At 40.5% G+C, this 14,208-nt stretch overlaps 1 protein-coding gene across 1 annotated transcript in view; it reads left to right on the forward strand.

Moving 5' to 3' along the window:
• The first annotated feature begins 4,901 nt into the window (after positions 1-4,901).
• The window catches only part of LOC101800169 (uncharacterized), a 421,465-nt gene continuing 412,158 nt past the window's right edge, over positions 4,902-14,208 (forward strand). Inside the window, exon 1 of the mRNA XM_072023988.1 lies at positions 4,902-5,116. The gene's annotated coding sequence lies outside the window, so the exon portion shown is untranslated. The remainder of the gene's footprint in view (positions 5,117-14,208) is intronic.

Raw genomic sequence — 14,208 nt, forward strand, 5'->3', positions numbered from 1 at the left:
ATAATGAGACTTTTCTGACATACTCTGTAAGTGTGTCTCTCCTTGACATTTCTCTTTAGCCCTCATGGCAGTTTCCCCCACTTTCTGTGATTCTGTACGTTCTCCCTTTTGCTGAACCCTCAAAGCTCTTTCCAAGACTGTAAGCAACATTGGCATAAGTGAGAGCAAAGTAATTAAACTCATTGCAAGAGTAAACATTAGTAGAATGCCCTAAGTTGTGCTGTCTGCAGCTCTCATCAAATTATGCCTCTTTCCAAATGTCATTACAACTAGATGGGGTTTCTGCATGCTCTAAAGGTCAACTCACTGGCTGCTTTGGACGAAGACTAAGTAATAACAGATTAAGTTTTCTTCTTTCTCAGATTTCTTCCTTTCCTTTTTCTTTTTTGTTAATACGTTTGTTATCTCAGGTGCAGAACATTTCATTTCTTCTCCGGTGACTCATTGCTCAATGAATACAATAGTGGACTACAAAATAACCAGAAGACAAAAACATTAAAACTCCTTACTGTGCACTTGATGTGTATACTTGATGACTCTTTCAGTGTTATTTACTAAAAAACAAACCAACAATTTATACTATAGCTTCTCAGTCTGCCTTTTGTAGCAAAATATTAAATGGCAGAGAACAGCAGATAGTTTTTTTGTGTGAAGTAAGGAGTGTTACTTATTGATTTCAGTAGCTGCCAATATGTCCTGGAGCTCTTTATAGCACTGTTAACTGGCATTTTCTCCTATGTGTATGTTTCAGTCGTATTAAAAAATAAACAACTTTTCCTATTAAATGTAGTATTTAACATTAAAATCACAATTCACACAAATGTGGACTGTTTTTTTTTTTATTATTATTTTTTTCAGAAGTCCTGAGTTCTGTTGTTGAGGGAAATGTTATGTGCTCATCAGACTGCATTTGTTTCTCTCTGTGCTTATAATCTACAAAAATCACTGTCTATTGCTATTGCTCAGATAGAGAATTAAAAGAAAATGAGAATTAGTTTTCCCAGTTACTGAAAGATTCCTAAAGAACATGAAATAGAATATTCTGAGTTAAAAATTTATTGTATTACAAGTAGTAAATCCATATTTATATTCCTGGGACTTGTTTTCTTGAACATAGTGGTGTTTCCAAGGTGATAGAAATGAAGAGAGCTACTGATACTGTGTAACTTGTGGACTAATACAAGAAAATCTTTGAAGACAAATATTACACATTAACTAAAGCGTTATAAGGGCACAATTTTTTGTGATTTGGTGCACATGTTGGACTTCAATTTCTGCTGTTAGTTTGTTGTGTTATAACGTGAAGGCAACTTAATATTTAAAAGCATTTGACATACATTCAGAAAAAGTGGATAGTGAGAAATATTTAAGTCTGTTTCCCTCGGTGGAAAGCCTTGTCTTCTGCTTAGACACAGAAATACAAGACGTAGTGCTAGCCAGCATCATCCTGTATAATTAATCTTCCTGGCATCAGGAAGTTTAATCCATAATATTGGGCTCTTGCAGGGCTTCTTGTAGTCTATTTGTAGGCTGTATTGAAGTCTTTGTTTGGGAGATGCTGGGAAATATAAATCTGTATTATAATCAATTTGGAACAGCAGTTCTCTGCTGCTTGCCTTCGCGAGGTACATTCTGACAATAATACAGATGCACTTCTAAAATAACGTAGGTGGCTGTTTACAAGTCTGCAAGCAACCTTCACTCCCTGCAACTGTTTTCAGGGAACAGAGTCAGTGACAGATGCCCTAGAAATAACTAAGCAGAGAGAGTGTGTGTTGCTATGGAAGCTATTTTACTGCTTTATGCACACTGTGTCATCCAATTTAGAAGAACTTTGGAGCCAGTCAAATTGCTTACTTTTCCTTTTTTTTTTTTTTTTTTTTTCTTTCCCCTTTTTTCTCCTCCTCCCCCTTCCTCTTTTTTTTTTTTTTTTTTTTTTTCAAATAAAATTTGCCTTTGGGGGCAAATCCTGCAAATCAGAACATAGCCTAGGTAAGCTGAGAACCCTAGGAGCAAAAAAGAAGTAATGTAAGCCTTGGTGTAGCTACTCAGATGTTTTGCAGCTGTGTGACTTTCCGAGGCTGTGTTAGTGTTTGCTGTGCGCCTGTATTCTGGGGGGAAAACTGCAGTTTTCTGGTAGTCAGGTTTCTAGTTCTGGTACAGACTTAAGGCGAAGCCTTGTACTACCAAGGGTAATTTCTGTGTGTTGCCTTCCCAGGTATAAATAAATGGTTTATTTCTCCCACTCTTTGTCTAATTTTTCTAGGCTGTAAGTGCTGCTAAGCAAAACTTTTATAAAAGTCTTTGTACGACTAGTGTGCTGGGACTCTGTTCTCAAAGCTGCTGGAATACAAACAGCAAAGGCTGAGCCGGAGCCATTGCTCCTCCCTAGATCCTCTCCCCTGCCCCAAGGCTAGTGCGAGACAGGGAAGAGTTCCTCCTTTAGACAAGATGTGGTTTTCTGTATTCTACTCTTATTTTTGATGCAGTAAAACTGCTGGGTTCCAGCGTACTCTGGGGCAGAGAAAAGAAAGAATTGATTGCTGCATTGGAGCTAAGGGAGAGAAAACAACATCACTGGGTTGTTAAACACCTATGGGTTTTTGAAGAGTTGTGTAATCTTTACCACTCACTCCTTTTCTCTCCATTTTTCTTTGTGCTGGTGCAGCGCTGAATGCAATAAATTTACACGACAGGCTTTACATTTTGTGGTGCTAAGTACCTGCTGGCTTTCCTGAGCAGGGAATATTTGTAACTTCCCAGCAGGCACCAGTTTCTACTGGAACTTTCAAACAGCTGACGCAGTTTTAAGTATTGGGGAGGATATTTACAGTATCTAAATAATTACTTGTGCCATATATGACATCTTGTTGTGATGTATGTTGAGGAGACCTTATAATTAGTTCCCTAGGGAACTGAATGAAAATGTGACTCCCTTCTGCCCTTTCAAATAAAATGTGGCCTTGCTAATTAATCAATTTTAAGAATTCCAGGTACAGTCACATAAAAGTCACCATTAATATGGGTGCAAAGGTTGATAACTTTTGCTAAGAACACAAATGAAGGGGAGAAGAGCAATGATTAATCATTCCCCTACTCAAAAGTAATTTTTATTTAAACCCGTCCTCCTTTTATATGTAACTGCAAGCTTGTTAATGGCTTAAAACTTATTGCTGCGTGTTAAGTAGTTTGGGCAGATCACATATGTTGCTCCAAATGAGCACTTAATAACACTGAGCTGGTGACTTTTCAATGTAGCTAGCAAAGTACTAATTCTTCCAGTGTGAAGTGATGTCGTGTGAGACTGTGGTACGTAAAAATGAGATGTATTTTCCTCAGAGCAGAACTCCAAAGAGTGTGGCCCAGTGTTCCCTCTCTGCCATTATTCCAAATGCAGCTGCTGTGAGGAGACAACACGTGTACCTCACATCTTCAAAATGCGTGAAATACCATTTCAACATCCTCTTGCTCACACTTAAACTACTTGGGTGAGTTGTTTGTTTTGCAGGGTAAGGAGAGGAGAGGGGAGGGGAATAATTGTAACTGCAACTTCAGTTCTTCACTGGGCCAGAGCAGATTTAGTACTCCATGGCAATAACTTTGCACATTGGATACTAAGGCTTTAGCTCAGTAATAAATATCCTCTGTAATTCAGGATGGTGCTTTGGTATGTAAGTGGAGCACTAGTGGCAGAACAAACATGCCGGTCAGTGTTGTCTATATTCCTCACACCTTTTCTATGGGAGGCTAATGTTTAATATTCAAGATAGCAAAAAGGATACCAAATTGATGTCCTGTGTCAGCAAAATGTTTTGCCGCGTCCATAGCTGAGTAATACGAGCTACAAGACATAAATAATGTCAATATTAAAAACTTAAAGCTAGAGCAAAAAATGAAAAATATGGGCGATACAACCTATATACGTAGTGTGTGTGTATATATGTGTGTATCTTCCTCCATTATGAATGGATGTCCTAGATGCACCATGTCAGCCCAGATGGAAGTCAGGAAATCCTGACATCTTCATTTGTATAGCTGAAATCAGTTTCATCATCTCTAGAGCATGTAGCTTCATGGCTCTTGCAGCATCCTATAAGTCACTCTGGCATTCTGAGTGCTGTAAAAGCATTTCAAAGTTTGTCAGTGTCCAGAAGCTCAAGGTAATTAATAATTAATTACTGTTGTTGTTTAACCCAACAGGCAGCCAAGCACCACACAGCTGCTCACTCGTTCCCCTGCCCCCAGTGGGAAAGGGGAGAGAATCAGGGGAGAAAAAAAAGAAAAAAGAAAAAAGTAAAACTCATGAGTTCAGACAAAGGCTGTTTAATAGGACAGAAAATAAAGGGAAAATATTAATAGAAAAAGAATACACAGAACCAGTAATGCACAATGCAATTGCTCACCACCAGCCAAGCAATGCCCAGCCCATCTGCGAGCAGCAGCAGCCCCCTGGCCAACTCCCCCTGTTACTGCTGAGCATGAGGCCACATGGTGTGGGACATCCCTTGGCCAGTTTGGGTCACCCGTCCCAGCTGGGTCCCCTGCCAGCTCCTGGTGCACCCCCAGCCTCCTCACTGGCAGGCAGCACGAGAAGCAGAGAAATCCTTGGCTCTGTGTAAGCACTGCTCAGCAACAGCTAAACCATCACTGTGCTCTCAGCATTGGTCTCACCCTAAATCCACAGCACAGCACCTCACCAGCTGCTAGGGGGAAACTTAACTCTAGGCCAGCTGAAACCAGACATATGTGGATGTACTGGTCAGTGCTTTGGCTATGACCTGGTGCTGCCGACTTCAGGTGGATTTTGTTACACATTTACTTTCCATTGGTAGGTGTCGGGCCCTAGGTGCAGCCCCCTCCCCTATCCTAAGGGTTTGGCTGCCTGTACTCCAAGCCAGCTTTCATGGGTTGCAGCTGTGTAACATTGGTTCAGAGTGCTGTGAGAAGAGAACGCTGAAGCCTTTGGGGACCTCCCCCTTTTCCTTGGGAGCTGCTTTTAAGCTCCATCTTGGTGTACTTGCTTGAGTTTTGTTGCCTGTGTTGGCCCACTTATCTTGCTGGTCCTGATCTTGACTCTATTTTGAAACTTGCATGCAGACCTGTGGCATTGCTACAGGTATGGGTGGCAGTCACTGGAGCGTGCTTCACCTTGGCTGCTGTTTCTGACCAGCTCTGCTCTTTTTGCTCAGGTACTGTGGGGTTGTGCCCTGTGGCAGTGAGGAGCTGCCTGTGCCTACCTTGTCACGCTCAGCTCCGGGCTGTCTGCCTGTCCTGCTGCTCCCTGACGCTGTCTTTAAACAGTCTGCAGTTGTGGCAGCCATGGGGGCAGTTCTGTGATGCAGATTAACAAGTATTTATTTAATTTTTATTTGTGATCTTAAAAATGATTTGGAGATGAGCCATTTTATATTTCCCAGGAATGAATTTTATAATATTTATTTCATATCCCTCAGCTTTTGGAACACTTCTGTGTTTATAATCTTAATAATTGGAAAAATCCAATAAGCCATGTAAAGGCCCCCTTTTTTTCTTCCTCTCTTTGTTATATAAAAATGGTTTGCTCTTCAACATAGAAACTCTCTCTTATGGTGAGATTTTGAAAACAAAATGGCATCTATTTGGAGACGTGGATGACTTAAAAAAAAAAAATAAGACTGTGGAGTAAGTCACTGGGGAACACTATCCAGTGTGGCCTTGTACGTGCAAACTAGCATTACAACATACCTGTATGTGTAGGTTCTGCTAGTTTCCCACTACTTTGTTGTATATACAGCATGTACATCAAACATCAGTTTTGATTTTGTTTTGTTTTGTTTTTTCCCTACGGTTTGGTAATGAGAACTTAGGGCACATAAATTGTTACTGTATTTCTAAATACTACCAGTGCAATGAGTTCCAAAGGCTGGTGGCTCTAAGTAGGGTTCCTGTAAGAGGAACAAGGACTCAGATTCCAATGTGTACCAGTAGTGTCTGGATGTTGTGTCATAGCCCAGTGGGACGACAATTTGAAAACTCATCTGCATATTACAAACGACATCCTTCTGATTATAGGATTTGCTGTTGCAGTGGAGTATGGTGCAGAAGAAATTCTTGTTTAATGTGGGATTGAATCACTATAGTTACTGAAGATTAAAAGAAAATCTCAAATTAGAATCATTTGTCATTTTATTCTCTCCAGTAAGAAGTGTTTATTTTTCCTATGCAAATTTAATTTGGTAGCGCTTGTCAGTTAAATGGAGGAAAAAACTTTCTGACAGCCAAGTGAGAATTGTTGTGCATTCTAGTACTTTACTTGAATAGGTGATTTTTAATATATATAGATTTTAATTTTAAGCTGTAAATAATGAAGAGTGTGTACACACACCTTTTTAAATGTGCAAGACTACAGTACAACAAGCTGTTTCTGAGAAGCTGAGCCAAGCTTGACTGAGCAGACTCTCGCTGGACTAAACTTAATTCAGCATAGGGAGCAGATGCTGTATAACAAAAGGATCTGAAATGGGAAGGAGACCTACCAGGCAGGCAAACAAGGATGAGGAGAGACAGTGTGAGACATTTCATTCGAACAAACCCTTGCACGCATGTCCTAACTGTAAAGGTTGAATGCCTTTTGAGGTGGAAGGGGTTTACGGATTCTGACATGCCATCCTGAAGCAAAAATAATGCGCTTCTCTCGATAGCACTGTCTGCTTCGTCTGAGTCTTTTTCCACTTCATAAAGAGCATTAATCTCCTATGTGGTGTGGCATGGCTCCAGTTGTTTGCTTGGGAGCACGGGCACTGTCTGCCTCTGTAAAATCACTTCCACATGAAGCATTACTCAGGTAGGGATTGCTGCTCAGTAGTCCCTCTATAACATTTATTCTTATTTCTCAAATGTGCTCTTACAGCAAGGAAATAAAGAGGTAGAGAAGAAAAATGTTGAAAGGCCAGTGCTTTACCTAATTATACAAGGAAACCTTTCAGGGAGGAATTTTTCCCAAGGAGAAAGGGATGTACAAAGCCTTTACCAAAACCATTCTAAGGGCTGTAACCACAGAAGTCTGTGCTCCAATAGTCCTGATACTGACGTTTAGGAGTGCCTGGATCTGCTCTAGCCCTGCTGACTACTTTCAGCTCTGTCTTGTCTGTTTAAAAACTAGTGGTTTTCAGGGCCATGGACTCTTGACTTCTGAGTAGCATCAGGTTTTGGAAATCATTATGCAAACTGATCCTGAAGCAACATTTAGTAGAGACAATGGCTTTGGTGATCTGGACTTGAAGTTCTTTAAAAAGGCCTGCCTTTATTAAAATAGAACCCCCGTGTTTCCAATCTGTTGTTCATTCATCTATTCGTGTTGACTTACTGACCCATGGATTTTGTTTTGTTTTACTCCTCTTGGCACACACAAGGCATGCAGCTCCAGAAGAGCTAACTAAAGGTAGTGGGCTGGGTTTTTTGTTCGTTAACTACCAAAGTATTGGTATTCTGTGCCAGTATCTTTCATCCTGTGTTTCAGTGCAGTGATATACCAGCTTTCTATCTCTGAACTGCTTGGAATGTTTGAACTGCACAGGCGTCCATAAGGACCTCAATGAGCCTCCAACCTTTGTTGGTGATAGGGCCTGTGACAGAGAAGCCAACTTGGCTGTTAAATCAACTATGAGAGTGTAGGGCTGTGATACTAAAGAAAACAGAAAATCCAGCCAAATCTGAGATCATTAATAGAGAGTTTGAATGATGCTTTGAATCCTGCTTCAGACAAAATGTTGATGAGAGGCTTGTATGGGATCTGATTCAATAGTACTGTTTGAACATTGGTCAAATACCCGAAGATTTGACAAATTATTTAAATAATAAATACTGCTCTTCTGACCATCTCCTGAAGTTCCACGTGTAACGTTTCCATGAAATACAGAAAAAACAACCTTCAGATAACTTGGTGATGTATTATTAGGTGTTTCATTGTCTGGTCTTTGACTGAGGTTCTTCGCCCTTATATTAAATTTAGTTTGCTTTATGTATTAGAGGAGGAGTTTGTGTGATGAGACAGCAGTCTTAACCCAGAATAAATGTTTTAGTGCTTGCTCTGTACTTGGGATTGTTGACCAGCCTTTTAGTGGTGTGTGGTTTTGCCTACATGGTTGCAGCAGGGAGCTTGCCACTGGGAGGCAGGCCACTGCTTTAGGCCATCCCAGATCCCCTGGGATGCTGCAGTTAGCGTTAGTGCCTCTCCATACTTCCCACTATTTTGGCAGCTCTTTCCTGACTTTGTGCTTTTGCTTGCTGCCTCACAACAATTTTTAATAAGCTTCTAATTAGTGTAGATCTCTAAGTATAATTAGAACAATTGAGAAATAAATGCATACCACAAGAGTTGTTTTTTATTTAAAAAGAATAAAAATGTATTAGGTAATTCATAGGCAATTTAGTCTTTTGTGTAACCACAGGTATGTTTTGGACCTGTTTATAGCACTAGTCTTGGATATCCAGTAAAAAATCATTACATATGCCATATAAAAATTCATACTCTGGGAAGGTCACTTGCATAGGGGTTTTTTTCTTTCCTCCTAAATTGAAATAAAGGTACATCAGCAATGTATGTTTCTCTACATGTTTTAAATTTAGAATATACATGGTGCTGGTAAAATTAGCAGCAGAAAGTTATGGATCCCAAACTAACCATCTTTTTTTCTTTCCTTCCATTAAGCCAAGTTGAATTTCTTCTTCAGAGTCTCTAAAGATAAATGCAGTCTTCAATGCCAGGTTTCAGCCCTTGAAAAACTTTTTATTTAGTAATAAATCCACTGGAAAAGAGGTTTACAAGAAAAGTGCTGACACAACCTTAACCATCATAGCACAATTAGTTTAGCTGCAGGTTTGTTGTAATCCCAGAACAATAAGAGAAAATTGTCATGTCAAACAAATTCCATCTGTCCTTTGTATCATTCGGTCCCTGGATTATAACTCTTTACATATGATTATGTCCTCTTCAATCAAGCTTTTTAATATCAAAATTGCATCCAGCTTTTTAATTACTTCAGTAAAGAAATACTGAGTAGAGAAGAAGTTAGCCAAAGACAAAGGACAGAATAAATGCATCTTAAAGGCAATAGAAGTACTGTGCTCAGGGTTGTGTAGTTTTTTTTTTTCTAACTTTTCTGTTATGAGAAAACAGTTCTGAGTTTAAGACAAACATGTTGACAACCCTAAGTCCTCTTGTATCCTTGTTACAAAAACATGAACTATTAAGTGGGCAACAATAACTTACTTGTCTTCCTGACCCACACTAAGAACAGACAGAAGAATGCCCGTAACTGTGGTATGATTCTGTAAGCTATTTGTCACCACCATAACAAAATGCCAGAAGGGAATACTAAAATCTTTGCACTGGAAAAGTGGGAGGCAGAGAACCAAAAACCCACTAAGTGCATATATGATTCCTTCGCTTCTTCACTCTCAGATGTTACCTTTTAATATATCTTGAGACAGTGAGAGCTGTATTTCTTAAAGGCTTGCAGAGGCAGTGTTTTCTCAACAGAGCCACATACCAAGATTGAACTTAATTGAAAGGGATATTTCTTACACGGGCTTAGTAGTGGCAGCAGAAAAAAAATCTTTGACGAGGAAAAGGAAGAATTTTCTGTGTGTGTGTATGTGTATATATTTGCTGTAGAAAATTGAATCCTGTTCCAAGAAGAGAAGTGGAAACAGCATTTCTGCCTCCTATCTCTGCAAAATTTCTTGGACAAAATCCAGGATTAAAAATCTAGGAAATAGTTCTCTTCCCAGGAGAGAAGAGGTAAAGAAATGAATTGGTGCTTTGCTTAGTTAAAGTTTTTATGAAGAAGTCAGGTGTTACTCAAAACACTGGAAGCAAGCTAAATAGCTTACTGAGGACAAATGAGCACTGAGAAGTTTGTGTTTTCATTGTCACTCCCAGTGGTGAAACCCTCCTAGCTGTGGTGTGTGCATGGCAGTGACGATCACAGCTTTGCAGTGGTGAGTCTCTTTCTTTTGGTTTAGACCAGGACTGTTTCTGTCCCTGCTGGGACAAAGGATTTGTGACAGGTTGTCACTTAAAAGATGGAAACTTGAATTCTAGCAGTGACCTTAGTTCTTGTGTAAGGTTAGTGCCCAGGAGCACTTTCTAGAATATCTGACATAAGGAGTGTTTTTTTTCCTCCCTAAAATTTTGGAGTTTTATGCCATTGTCAACCTGAGGGAACTAGAAACAGATGCACGCTTCAAATACTCAGACTGTCTCTTGTCTGCCTAGTTAATGGTCTGTTCACCACCCTACGTGTAAAGGAATTTAAGCCAAGTGATAGGTATTAGCAGGAATCTTCACACTGATGTCAATGGCAGTAGGCTTTTATAAAGGTACTCGCTGGAGCAACATTTTTCTAGGGATTTCAGGCATTCCTCTTTATCAAAGGCATGCTCTAGCAGTGGCTAGTTCAATGGATGCTGGGATCTCCTGTAAAGGCGCAGGGTGTATCCTGGCTCTGCCCTAGGAGTGTTCATGTTTCTTATGCTCCCATACAAATGCTTCCTTACACAGAGCACATACTGCTGGATTTGTCTTCCTATCTTTGCAGCCCTCAGGTGGTGGTGGTATGCTTTAAGAGTTTATTCTCTATCTGAGCTTTCCATATGGGGTCAGTTGCCTTGCCACCTGCCCATAGTTCCTGATGATACACAGTGGTTGTACAGCACACTGTTCCTCACAGGATGTCCTATTGTTTTCACTCTAATGTGTTTCAGTTTTGCTCTGTCCCATCTTCAGTTTCAAGTTAAGTTGGGAAAAAAAGTCAGTAAGGATGTAGCCATTGAACAACTTCATCACAAGGCATCTGAGAATCTCTTTGGCTCCTTTGTTGCAGGCTAATGGTCTTAATATTCTGTGAGCGAGCTCTCTCCTTCCTGCGAGAGCACAGATAAATGGCTCCAGCAGTACCAGATGAGGCGGCGGCACTTACAGCTGTTTCCAAAAAGCGCTTTTTGTGCTCAGAGAATGGGGACGGATACTTTGCCGAATGTGCATGCGTGGAGAGCGCTAGTTAAAACTTTCCCCAGTGAGTTTTTGTTTGAGTGTTTGGCAGGAACAAAAGAGCAGTTTCCACAACTGAATCTGTGCTTGTTGAGAATGAACTATGTTTATATGGGGGCGAGAATCCAAGCTCAAATAATGTTTTTTCCTCGATTATGATGCATTTCTCTTGTGAGGTTCCTTCACTTACATTTTCTGTAAACTGCCCCCATTCTTGCAGCCCATATGGAGGGAAAAACTGAGTCATAAACTGGAGTATTTTGGTGAAAGATGAAAAGCTCAGGCTGTTTTAGTGTAATAGGCAGAATGTGTGTCTTACAAACACCTCAAGCGTGCTACTGCCCCCCTCCCCAGCATGTCATTGCTGTTATTTAGATTGGTTTACAAGTGGACAATTCTGACTGTATCCTCTTTATGTAAATTGCTGCTCATGTGAAATGAGGCAGAGAATCAACTTGCTGTGCATCTCTGCCTGAATCAGAGAGTTTGTGTGTGACTTCTGCAGAGGTACGCACTAGGCACCAGTGCCACAGCTTCGCAGCAAATCCCCGGTTTCAGCAGCCACCAGCTATAAACACAAGCTCTCAGGGCTTGCATACGGAATTGATGAGTTTATGAAATGAAGTGTTTGCTGACACCATTATGTGGTCACTCTTCTCACTTTTTCTCATAAAATTAACAGGGAGATGGATGGGCAGCTGTCCCCAAGTGTTCCTGCAGAAGGACACCGAGAGGAGGGGGTCACTGGTAAATCCACCAGCGGCACCTGCTGAAAACAGCATCTTTAATCTTTCTGTTGCAACTGAGGAAGTTTTACTCCACAAATGGAAAAGTGGCAGTGGCTTATTTGATGCCAAATGTAGGGGGCAGTTCTGGTGCATGTTTCAGGCTATGGGATGTCTGTGCAGTCAGTACAGGGGCACTTGTAACTGCAGAGGAGCTGGGAGCTGTCACGGCCTTACTGAATGGGAATTGCCTCACACTTTCTTGCTGTTGAACTGTACTGTCTGTGCTTTTCTTTCTTCCTTCCGACCCAGTGCTGTAGAGACAGAAAGTCATGTTACCCCCTGTGCAAAGAGCTTGGTCTTCATACAGTGTGTCACCACTACCAGGTCTGCTGTGCGACAGGTCCTCCTCAACTAATCTGTAGCCCACAAAGTAGTGCAGCAGCAAACAAATTGTTCAAAAGCATCATTTGTATCGGCTGCCTCTCCTCACCTGGGGGCACGATTCATCAGTCACTTGCCAGGAGCCTCTGTCAGGCTTGGCCTGTCCACCATCACTTATTTATATTGCTGGTAAATTGTTTGCAGGCAGGCTGAGTGTGCTGGAACTCTGAAAGCCCAGAAGTTAAGCCCAGCCTGCTGCTGCGGCAGGTAGCTTGTCTGCAACAGAGAAGTGAAGACCTTTATTATGCAGCTGAGCAGTGAATGATTGCTGAGGGCTTTGGGTATGAGTCCTTCGAGATCAATTGTTCTGTTTTGCTGAGTAAAGCAGCAGGGTTGAGCTCAGGGTTTAGGGATGGTTGTTTGGAAGGAAAAAAAATAAAAGGCTAAGGTATTTGGGCAGGCAATTATCTTTAGCTTCAGTGGCTGTTAGGTGGCTAAATTCCCTGGTGGGGCTTGAAAACCTCAATGCTTCCCTACACTCTTAAAATATCGACTTTTACCAAACGCAGAGATTTATGAGCTTCTTCAGATTGAGGACTGTTGCTGTTTCTCAGTTTAGTTTGTCTGAAATACCATGGGAAAGCCTCAAACTGCTGTATTGTTATTATTTATTTATATATTCTTGTGTTAAGTGCAGATATCAGACTTCTTCAGTGACTGATAAATACTATTGAGGAATTAGGTGAAAAATCACAGGCTTGTATATTTGATAAGAAACACAGTAACCATGCTGAGTTTATGCAGGCTCCACAGAAAGGCTAAGAGCTGAGGAGTGTCTGAAAGAGGCTGAGAAAACACCCAAGTGAAGAAAAATATGCAGCAGAATGGCAGTGCATAAAAATTTGGTTACAGGAATAAGCACTTAAGTGGGGGGCAGAGGGGAACAAAAAAACCAAAACAAAACAGTTCTTGTAGATGGCTGTCTGTCAGCAGCTTCTGGATCTTCCATAGGGTGCTCAGATGGCTCTTCTTGTGCTCCCTCCAAAGATATCCTAAGACAGCTTGGGATACCTGACACAGCTTGAGCTGCACAGGAAAGTAAATCAGGCATTTTAAAAGGCATTCACCTGCTGCGTGCAACACATCTTAAAGCTCTAAATCTTGAATTACTTGAATTTGAGGTGGCAATGAAGTTCCAAATCCTGTATCTATTCCTAATGCAACTTCTGACAGTAAGGGAGTGGGTGAGAGCCTACAGCCATTTGCTGTCATTAATATGGGGGACAGGCTGCTTGGAGTGCACCCCCTGAGGACAATGTTCCACCATTATGTGTACACAGATATGACCACAGTTCCAGTCTGGCTTTGGACTGCACATACAGTTTTATTACTCGCATTCTTCTTTGCTCACTTCTTGATGTTGAAGTGTTTAAAATTATTCCCAACCAGTGAGTCTGCCTTGCTTTTTTTTTTTTTTTGTGAACTATTTTAGGCCATTTAATTTCAACGGATGCTGAGAATAGCCTTCACTTTTTTTTTTTTTTTTTTTTTTTTTTTTTTTTTTTTTTTTTAAGAATTAGACTGGAATGTTTATATTGGTTGGCACAAGATCACAATCAGAAATACAGAGAGCAAATGAAGGTGTAGAGTTTGTTACTGAAAAAGAAACTACATATGTGATTGTGATAACTTTCTGATTGATATTTGGCATACCATGGCCCAAGACTCTTGTCTCAAATGAGAAAGTCAGTGTGAAGTCTTAATATTTAAATTAGTGATTTCTTAATCAGTGACATACTTCAGAGTGTTTTCAATATAAGGCAGATATTGAGCAGTCAACTCCTTGTGTATGCGAAATTTTTGTATACAGCATAAAATAACAGATCTTGATTAGCTAGTAGTAAAAACCACTCCATATGTGAGCTGGATAATAACATTTTCTCCTTATAGTGCACTATCATCTTTTCTGGAATTTCTCCAGCGTGTGCTGAATGTTGGCTTCATCTGCAGAGCAGTTCTGGTGTGCTTGTACTAGATTCATGTTTCATTTATTTCAAAAATAAATAC

The sequence above is a fragment of the Anas platyrhynchos genome, chromosome 15 (assembly GCF_047663525.1).
Source record: "Anas platyrhynchos isolate ZD024472 breed Pekin duck chromosome 15, IASCAAS_PekinDuck_T2T, whole genome shotgun sequence".
Taxonomy (NCBI): domain Eukaryota; kingdom Metazoa; phylum Chordata; class Aves; order Anseriformes; family Anatidae; genus Anas; species Anas platyrhynchos.